The sequence below is a fragment of the Somniosus microcephalus genome, unplaced genomic scaffold, assembly GCF_052327205.1.
Source record: "Somniosus microcephalus isolate GS21.2 unplaced genomic scaffold, FLI_Smic_1.0 scaffold980, whole genome shotgun sequence".
Classification (NCBI taxonomy): Eukaryota; Metazoa; Chordata; class Chondrichthyes; order Squaliformes; family Somniosidae; genus Somniosus; species Somniosus microcephalus.
In genome coordinates, this window is record NW_028226167.1 from 52,501 (window position 1) to 62,500 (window position 10,000).

Sequence of the window (10,000 nt, forward strand, 5' to 3'; positions counted from 1 at the left end):
TCGAATACGGTCCCTTACGCAAGGGGAGCCGAAGCCCCGGCCTCTGCCAGGCGTCAGGCTGCCGTTTTTTAAGCCCGACCAAAAACCCGAAAATTGGTTAAAAATGGAAATAAATTTCCACCCAAAAAGGGTTAAAAGTCGGTTGGACGGCAGCCCTGGTCGGTCTCTGCAGACCTGGAGGCCCTAGACAGTAATCTGGAAAACAGACAAAGTCTCGAGAAACCACCTCCTACCATTCTCCAGGTACCCCGCCAATCCCCCCTGCCAGAAATGACAAGTGTCAAATCAGCGGGACGGATTTGACTTTTGTGACCGACCGCTGGAACTTTTTTCGGCTACAGGCAGTCAAATTTTTCTCCTTCCGGACTTCCAGTACAACTTTGAACGGCCATATCTCCGCACTCCCGCGTCGGAGCCAAGCCGTTTTTACACCGTTAGACGCGGCTTCCCGTGCCCGTTCGAATGCCGCCCTGCTCGGCGGAAAAGGAGAATTTTTTTATTTTTCGGCCGATTTCGGGAAAAAAAATTCCCGCTCTGAACTCGGATTTTTCGGCTTTAATCGTTTCGTATACGGTCCCTTACGCAAGGGAGCCGAAGCCCCGGCCTCTGCCGGGCGTCAGGCTGCCGTTTTTAAGCCCGACCAAAAACCCGAAAATTGGTTAAAAATGGAAATAAATTTCCACCCAAAAAGGGTTAAAAGTCGGTTGGACGGCAGCCCGGGTCGGTCTCTGCAGACCTGGAGGCCCTAGACAGTAATCTGGAAAACAGATAAAGTCTCGAAAAACCACCTCCTACCATTCTCCAGGTACCCCGCCAATCCCCCCTGCCAGAAATGACAAGTGTCAAATCAGCGGGACGGATTTGACTTTTGTGACCGACCGCTGGAACTTTTTTCGGCTACAGGCAGTCAAATTTTTCTCCTTCCGGACTTCCAGTACAACTTTGAACGGCCATATCTCCGCACTCCCGCGTCGGAGCCAAGCCGTTTTTACACCGTTAGACGCGGCTTCCCGTGCCCGTTCGAATGCCACCCTGCTCGGCGGAAAAGGAGACATTTTTTTTTTTCCGGCCGTTTTCGGGAAAAAATTTTCCCGCTCTGAACTCCGATTTTACGCCTTTAATCGATTCGGAGACGGTCGCTTACGCAAGGGAGGCGAAGCCCGGGCCTCTGCCGGGCGTCAGCCTGCCGTATGTAAGCCCGTCCGAAGCATGAGTTCCCACTTTTGGTTATCCAGTTGTCAATTTTAAAATTTCAGTTAATCAGTTGCCTGCTTGGTTAATCATTTGTCGCTCTGACATTTGGTTAACCAGTTGTCGATGTTCGAAATTCAGTTAATGAGTTGCCTCCTTGGTTAATCATTTGTCGCTCTGGCTTTTGGTTAACCAGTTGTCGATGTTCAAAATTTCAGTTAATGAGCTGCTCTTATGTTCTATGATTTCCTACCTTGACAACTCATTAACCAGTGTTTCAAACAATGCACCAGGCCATTTGACGACCCCAACTCGGTTCCACAAGCGGGAAAGCAGCACCCCAAGGCCCGGTAAGGGGGCCGAATACATTCCCATCGTGAATTCCGTCCCAAATGTGAATGACAAGTTTTCAGTTAATCAGTTGCCTGCTTGGTTACTCATTTGTCGCTCTGACATTTGGTTAACCAGTTGTCGATGTTCAAATTTCAGTTAATGAGTAGCCTCTTTGAAATTTCAGTTAATGAGTTGGCCCTTTGGTTACTCATTTGTCCCTGTGTCTTTTGGTTACCCAGTTGTCGATGTTCGAAATTCAGTTAATGAGTTGCCTCCTTGGTTAATCATTTGTCGCTCTGACATTTGGTTAACCAGTTGTCGATGTTCGAAATTCAGTTAATGAGTTGCCTCCTTGGTTAATCATTTGTCGCTCGGACTCTTGGTTAACCAGTTGTCGATGTTCGAAATTCAGTTAATGAGTTGCCTCCTTGGTTAATCATTTGTCGCTCTGACATTTGGTTATCCAGTTGTCGATGTTCGAAATTCAGTTAATGAGTTGCCTCCTTGGTTAATCATTTGTCGCTCTGGCTTTTGGTTAACCAGTTGTCGATGTTCAAAATTTCAGTTAATGAGTTGCCTCTTTGAAATTTCAGTTAATGAGTTGGCCCTTTGGTTACTCATTTGTCCCTGTGTCTTTTGGTTAGCCAGTTGTCGATGTTCGAAATTCAGTTAATGAGTTGCCTCCTTGGTTAATCATTTGTCGCTCTGGCTTTTGGTTAACCAGTTGTCGATGTTCAAAATTTCAGTTAATGAGCTGCTCTTATGTTCTATGATTTCCTACCTTGACAACTCATTAACCAGTGTTTCAAACAATGCACCAGGCCATTTGACGACCCCAACTCGGTTCCACAAGCGGGAAAGCAGCACCCCAAGGCCCGGTAAGGGGGCCGAATACATTCCCATCGTGAATTCCGTCCCAAATGTGAATGACAAGTTTTCAGTTAATCAGTTGCCTGCTTGGTTAATCATTTGTCGCTCTGACATTTGGTTAACCAGTTGTCGATGTTCAAAATTTCAGTTAATGAGTTGCCTCTTTGAAATTTCAGTTAATGAGTTGGCCCTTTGGTTACTCATTTGTCCCTGTGTCTTTTGGTTACCCAGTTGTCGATGTTCGAAATTCAGTTAATGAGTTGCCTCCTTGGTTAATCATTTGTCGCTCTGGCTTTTGGTTAACCAGTTGTCGATGTTCAAAATTTCAGTTAATGAGTTGCCTCTTTGAAATTTCAGTTAATGAGTTGGCCCTTTGGTTACTCATTTGTCCCTGTGTCTTTTGGTTAACCAGTTGTCGATGTTCGAAATTCAGTTAATGAGTTGCCTCCTTGGTTAATCATTTGTCGCTCTGACTCTTGGTTACCCAGTTGTCGATGTTCGAAATTCAGTTAATGAGTTGCCTCCTTGGTTAATCATTTGTCGCTCTGACTTTTGGTTAACCAGTTGTCGATGTTCGAAATTCAGTTAATGAGTTGCCTCCTTGGTTAATCATTTGTCGCTCTGGCTTTTGGTTAACCAGTTGTCGATGTTCGAAATTCAGTTAATGAGTTGCCTCCTTGGTTAATCATTTGTCGCTCTGGCTTTTGGTTAACCAGTTGTCGATGTTCAAAATTTCAGTTAATGAGTTGCCTCTTTGAAATTTCAGTTAATGAGTTGGCCCTTTGGTTACTCATTTGTCCCTGTGTCTTTTGGTTAACCAGTTGTCGATGTTCGAAATTCAGTTATTGAGTTGCCTCCTTGGTTAATCATTTGTCGCTCTGGCTTTTGGTTAACCAGTTGTCGATGTTCAAAATTTCAGTTAATGAGCTGCTCTTATGTTCTATGATTTCCGACCTTGACAACTCATTAACCAGTGTTTCAAACAATGCACCAGGCCATTTGACGACCCCAACTCGGTTCCACAAGCGGGAAAGCAGCACCCCAAGGCCCGGTAAGGGGGCCGAATACATTCCCATCGTGAATTCCGTCTCAAATGTGAATGACAAGTTTTCAGCTAATCAGTTGCCTGCTTGGTTACTCATTTGTCGCTCTGACATTTGGTTAACCAGTTGTCGATGTTCAAAATTTCAGTTAATGAGTTGCCTCTTTGAAATTTCAGTTAATGAGTTGGCCCTTTGGTTACTCATTTGTCCCTGTGTCTTTTGGTTACCCAGTTGTCGATGTTCGAAATTCAGTTAATGAGTTGCCTCCTTGGTTAATCATTTGTCGCCCTGACTCTTGGTTAACCAGTTGTCGATGTTCGAAATTCAGTTACTGAGTTGCCTCCTTGGTTAATCATTTGTCGCTCTGACATTTGGTTAACCAGTTGTCGATGTTCGAAATTCAGTGAATGAGTTGCCTCCTTGGTTAATCATTTGTCGCTCTGGCTTTTGGTTAACCAGTTGTCGATGTTCAAAATTTCAGTTATTGAGTTGCCTCTTTGAAATTTCAGTTAATGAGTTGGCCCTTTGGTGACTCATTTGTCCCTGTGTCTTTTGGTTAACCAGTTGTCGATGTTCGAAATTCAGTTAATGAGTTGCCTCCTTGGTTAATCATTTGTCGCTCTGGCTTTTGGTTAACCAGTTGTCGATGTTCAAAATTTCAGTTAATGAGCTGCTCTTATGTTCTATGATTTCCTACCTTGACAACTCATTAACCAGTGTTTCAAACAATGCACCAGGCCATTTGACGACCCCAACTCGGTTCCACAAGCGGGAAAGCAGCACCCCAAGGCCCGGTAAGGGGGCCGAATACATTCCCATCGTGAATTCCGTCCCAAATGTGAATGACAAGTTTTCAGTTAATCAGTTGCCTGCTTGGTTACTCATTTGTCGCTCTGACATTTGGTTACCCAGTTGTCGATGTTCAAATTTCAGTTAATGAGTAGCCTCTTTGAAATTTCAGTTAATGAGTTGGCCCTTTGGTTACTCATTTGTCCCTGTGTCTTTTGGTTACCCAGTTGTCGATGTTCGAAATTCAGTTAATGAGTTGCCTCCTTGGTTAATCATTTGTCGCTCTGGCTTTTGGTTAACCAGTTGTCGATGTTCAAAATTTCAGTTATTGAGTTGCCTCTTTGAAATTTCAGTTAATGAGTTGGCCCTTTGGTGACTCATTTGTCCCTGTGTCTTTTGGTTAACCAGTTGTCGATGTTCGAAATTCAGTTAATGAGTTGCCTCCTTGGTTAATCATTTGTCGCTCTGGCTTTTGGTTAACCAGTTGTCGATGTTCAAAATTTCAGTTAATGAGCTGCTCTTATGTTCTATGATTTCCGACCTTGACAACTCATTAACCAGTGTTTCAAACAATGCACCAGGCCATTTGACGACCCCAACTCGGTTCCACAAGCGGGAAAGCAGCACCCCAAGGCCCGGTAAGGGGGCCGAATACATTCCCATCGTGAATTCCGTCCCAAATGTGAAAGACAAGTTTTCAGTTAATCAGTTGCCTGCTTGGTTACTCATTTGTCGCTCTGACACTTGGTTAACCAGTTGTCGATGTTCGAAATTCAGTTATTGAGTTGCCTCCTTGGTTAATCATTTGTCGCTCTGACATTTGGTTAACCAGTTGTCGATGTTCGAAATTCAGTTAATGAGTTGCCTCCTTGGTTAATCATTTGTCGCTCTGGCTTTTGGTTAACCAGTTGTCGATGTTCAAAATTTCAGTTAATGAGTTGCCTCTTTGAAATTTCAGTTAATGAGTTGGCCCTTTGGTTACTCATTTGTCCCTGTGTCTTTTGGTTAACCAGTTGTCGATGTTCGAAATTCAGTTAATGAGTTGCCTCCTTGGTTAATCATTTGTCGCTCTGACTCTTGGTTACCCAGTTGTCGATGTTCGAAATTCAGTTAATGAGTTGCCTCCTTGGTTAATCATTTGTCGCTCTGACTTTTGGTTAACCAGTTGTCGATGTTCGAAATTCAGTTACTGAGTTGCCTCCTTGGTTAATCATTTGTCGCTCTGGCTTTTGGTTAACCAGTTGTCGATGTTCGAAATTCAGTTAATGAGTTGCCTCCTTGGTTAATCATTTGTCGCTCTGGCTTTTGGTTAACCAGTTGTCGATGTTCAAAATTTCAGTTAATGAGCTGCTCTTATGTTCTATGATTTCCGACCTTGACAACTCATTAACCAGTGTTTCAAACAATGCACCAGGCCATTTGACGACCCCAACTCGGTTCCACAAGCGGGAAAGCAGCACCCCCAAGCCCCGGTAAGGCGGCCGAATACATTCCCATCGTGAATTCCGTCCCAAATGTGAATGACAAGTTTTCAGTTAATCATTTGCCACCTTGGTTCATCATTTGCCACTCTGACTTTTGGTTTCCCAGTTGTCAGTTTTCACATTTCAGTTACTGAGTTGACTTTGTCTTTCTCACTCTGTGTATCTCTATCTTCTCTCTGTCTCTCTCAGTGTATGCGAGTGTCTGTGTGTGTTCCACTGCCGCCCGGCCAACCGGGTCCAAAGGCCCGCCACGTTACACACGAAAAACCCCGGTCTCGCTTCGGAGCGACGGGCACCCGGCTTCTCGGTGTCGGACCGACTCCGTTCAGATACCGCTGGATGCCCCTTGCCCCTGGCTTGCTCTGGCAGCCGGCGCGTGCAGGCCGCCCCCTGCCCCGCCGTCTCAGTGGTCGGAAAGCGGTCTCCAGCCAACGGCTGTACCTCGGCCGCGGAAAGAGGCAGCTACACAAGCGAGGCACTGCTCTGTGCGGCCCCGCCACCCCGTTCAGCTGCCGTTGTCCCCGACCGGATCGGACTTTCCTTCCCGAAGTTATCCCCGATAAGCTGCCGCTGACCGACGGCCCGTCAGCCGCTGCGGGACGGCGACACTTTCCCGAACTCGCCCGGGGCCACTTCGGCAATATAGTGTGCGCCGGAGCCGGGGCTTTCCAACGAGCCATCCCCGAACGAAATCGGACACGGGAGTCGGGAGCGACAGGCGTTCGACTGGTGCCGGGCAACCGGGTCCAAACGCCCGCCTTGTTAAACACACGTACACCCCAGGCTCGATTCGGAGCGACGGGCACCCGGCTTCCCGGTGTCGGACCGACTCCGTTCAGATACCGTTGGATGCCCCTTGCCCCTGGCTTGCTCTGGCAGCCGGCGCGTGCAGGCCGCCCCCCGCCCCGCCGTCTCAGTGGTCGGAAAGTGGTCTCCAGCCAACGGCTGTACCTCGGCCGGGGAAAGGGGCAGCTACACAAGCCAGGCACTGGTCTGTGCGGGCCCGCCACCCCGTTCGGCTGCCGTTGATCCGGACCGGATCGGACTTTCCCTCCCGAAGTTATGCCCGATAAGCTGCCGCTCACCGGCGGCCCGTCAGCCGCTGCGGGATGGCGACACTTTGCCGAACTTGCCGGGGTCCAGGCCGATAATATAGTGTGCGCCAGCGCCGGGGCTTTCCAACGAGCCCTCCCTGACCGAAATCGGACACGGGAGTCCAGAGCGATAGGCGTTCGACTGCCGGCCGGCCAAACACAGGCAATCCCCCGCCGTTGCGGACCCGCTCCAGGACAACCGGGTCCAAACGCCCGCCCTGTTACACGCACGAAAACACCGGGCTCGATTCGGAGCGACGGGCACCCGGCTTCCCGGTGTCGGACCGACTCCGTTCCGGTACCCTTGGATGCCCCTTGCCCCTGGCTTGCTAGGACAGCCGGCGCGTCAAGGTGGGCCCCCGCGGCTCCGGCTCAGCAGTCGGAAAGCGGTCTCCAGCCAACGGCTGTACCTCGGCCGGGGAAAGGGGCAGCTACACAAGCCCGCTACTGGTCTGTGCGGCCCCGCCACCCCGTTCAGTGGCAGTTGACCCCGACCGGATCGGACTTTCCTTCCCGAAGTTATCCCCGATAAGCTGCCGCTGACCGACGGGGCGGCAGCCGGTACGGGTCGCCGACACTTTCCCGAACTTGCCGGGATCCAGTCCGATAATATAGTGTGCGCCAGCGCCGGGGCTTTCCAATGAGCCCTCCCTGACCGAAATCGGACACGGGAGTCCGGAGCCAAAGGCGTTCGACTGCCGGCCGGCCAAACTCAGGCAACCTCCCGCCGTTGCGGACCCGCTCCCGGACAACCGGGTCCAAACGCCCGCCCTGTTACACGCACGAAAACACCGGGCTCGATTCGGAGCGACGGGCACCCGGCTTCCCGGTGTCGGACCGACTCCGTTCCGGTACCACTGGATGCCCCTTGCCCCTGGCTTGCTAGGACAGCCGGCGCGTCAAGGTGGGCCCCCGCGGCTCCGGCTCAGCAGTCGGAAAGCGGTCTCCAGCCAACGGCTGTACCTCGGCCGGGCCAAGCGGCAGCTGCACAAGCCCGCTACTGGTCTGTGCGGCCCCCCCACCCCGTTCAGTAGCAGTTCACCCCAACCGGATCGGACTTTCCGTCCCGAAGTTATCCCCGATAAGCTGCCGCTGACCGACGGGGCGGCAGCCGCTACGGGACTGCGACACTTTCCCGAACTTGCCGGGGTCCAGGCCGATAATATAGTGTGCGCCAGCGCCGGGGCTTTCCAACGAGCCCTCCCTGACCGAAATCGGACACGGGAGTCCGGAGCCAAAGGCGTTCGACTGCCGGCCGGCCAAACACAGGCAACCTCCCGCCGTTGCGGACCCGCTCCCGGACAACCGGGTCCAAACGCCCGCCCTGTTACACGCACGAAAACACCGGGCTCGATTCGGAGCGACGGTCACCCGGCTTCCCGGTGTCGGACCGACTCCGTTCCGGTACCACTGGATGCCCCTTGCCCCTGGCTTGCTAGTACAGCCGGCGCGTCAAGGTGGGCCCCCGCGGCTCCGGCTCAGCAGTCGGAAAGCGGTCTCCAGCCAACGGCCGTACCTCGGCCGGGCCAAGCGGCAGCTGCACAAGCCCGCTACTGGTCTGTGCGGCCCCCCCACCCCGTTCAGTCGCAGTTCACCCCAACCGGATCGGACTTTCCGTCCCGAAGTTATCCCCGATAAGCTGCCGCTGACCGACGGGGCGGCAGCCGCTACGGGACTGCGACACTTTCCCGAACTTGCCGGGGTCCAGGCCGATAATATAGTGTGCGCCAGCGCCGGGGCTTTCCAACGAGCCCTCCCTGACCGAAATCGGACACGGGAGTCCGGAGCGAAAGGCGTTCGACTGCCGGCCGGCCAAACCCAGGCAATCTCCCGCCGTTGCGGACCCGCTCCCGGACAACCGGGTCCAAACGCCCGCCCTGTTACACGCACGAAAACCCCGGGCTCGATTCGGAGCGACGGGCACCCGACTTCCCGGTGTCGGACCGACTCCCTTCTGGTACCACTGGATGCCCCTTGCCCCTGGCTTGCTCGGACAGCCGGCGCGTCAAGGTGGGTCCCCGCGGCACCGGCTCAGCAGTCGGAAAGCGGTCTCCAGCCAACGGCTGTACCTCGGCCGGGCCAAGAGGCAGCTACACAAGCCCGCTACTGGTCTGTGCGGCCCCGCCACCCCGTTCAGTCGCAGTTCACCCCGACCGGATCGGACTTTCCGTCCCGAAGTTATCCGCGATAAGCTGCCGCTGACCGACGGGGCGGCCGCCGGAACGGGACTGCGACACTTTCCCGAACTTGCCGGGGCCCAGGCCGATAATATAGTGTGCGCCAGCGTCGGGGCTTTCCAACCAGCCCTCCCTGACCGAAATCGGACACGGGAGTCCGGAGCCAAAGGCGTTCGACTGCCGGCCGGCCAAACCCAGGCAATCTCCCGCCGTTGGGGACCCGCTCCCGGACAACCGGGTCCAAACGCCCGCCCTGTTACACGCACGAAAACACCGGGCTCGATTCGGAGCGACGGGCACCCGACTTCCCGGTGTCGGACCGACTCCCTTCTGGTACCTATGGATGCCCCTTGCCCCTGGCTTGCTCGGACAGCCGGCGCGTCAAGGTGGGTCCCCGCGGCACCGGCTCAGCAGTCGGAAAGCGGTCTCCAGCCAACGGCTGTACCTCGGCCGGGCCAAGAGGCAGCTACACAAGCCCGCTACTGGTCTGTGCGGCCCCACCACCCCGTTCAGTCGCAGTTCACCCCGACCGGATCGGACTTTCCTTCCCGAAGTTATCACCGATAAGCTGCCGCTGACCGCTGGCCTGTTACCCGCTGCCGGACTGCGACACTTTGCCCAACTCGCCAGGGGCCAGTCCGGCAATATAATCTGCGCCAGCGTCGGGGCTTTCCAACCAGCCGTCCCCCACCCTAATCGGACACGGGAGTCGGGAACGGAGCGCCCGCCACCGGCCTTTCTAAACAGCCCAGTCCCCAACAATTCCCAGAAGCAACGCCTTGGCCAGCCTGGCAATTCATACACTGCAAATAGCACACATTAACACCACTCACACCCAATCGGCCCATCAACTTCGCTGCCGAGAACGGAAACTCGCCTTGACAATACTACTTCCAACCTCACACAAAAGCGGCCCATCAACTTCGCTTACGAGAACGGACAATCGGCCTGCAAATACTGCACCACTCACACAAAATCCCACCAGCAACTTCGCTTCCCACAACCCACACTCCTATCTT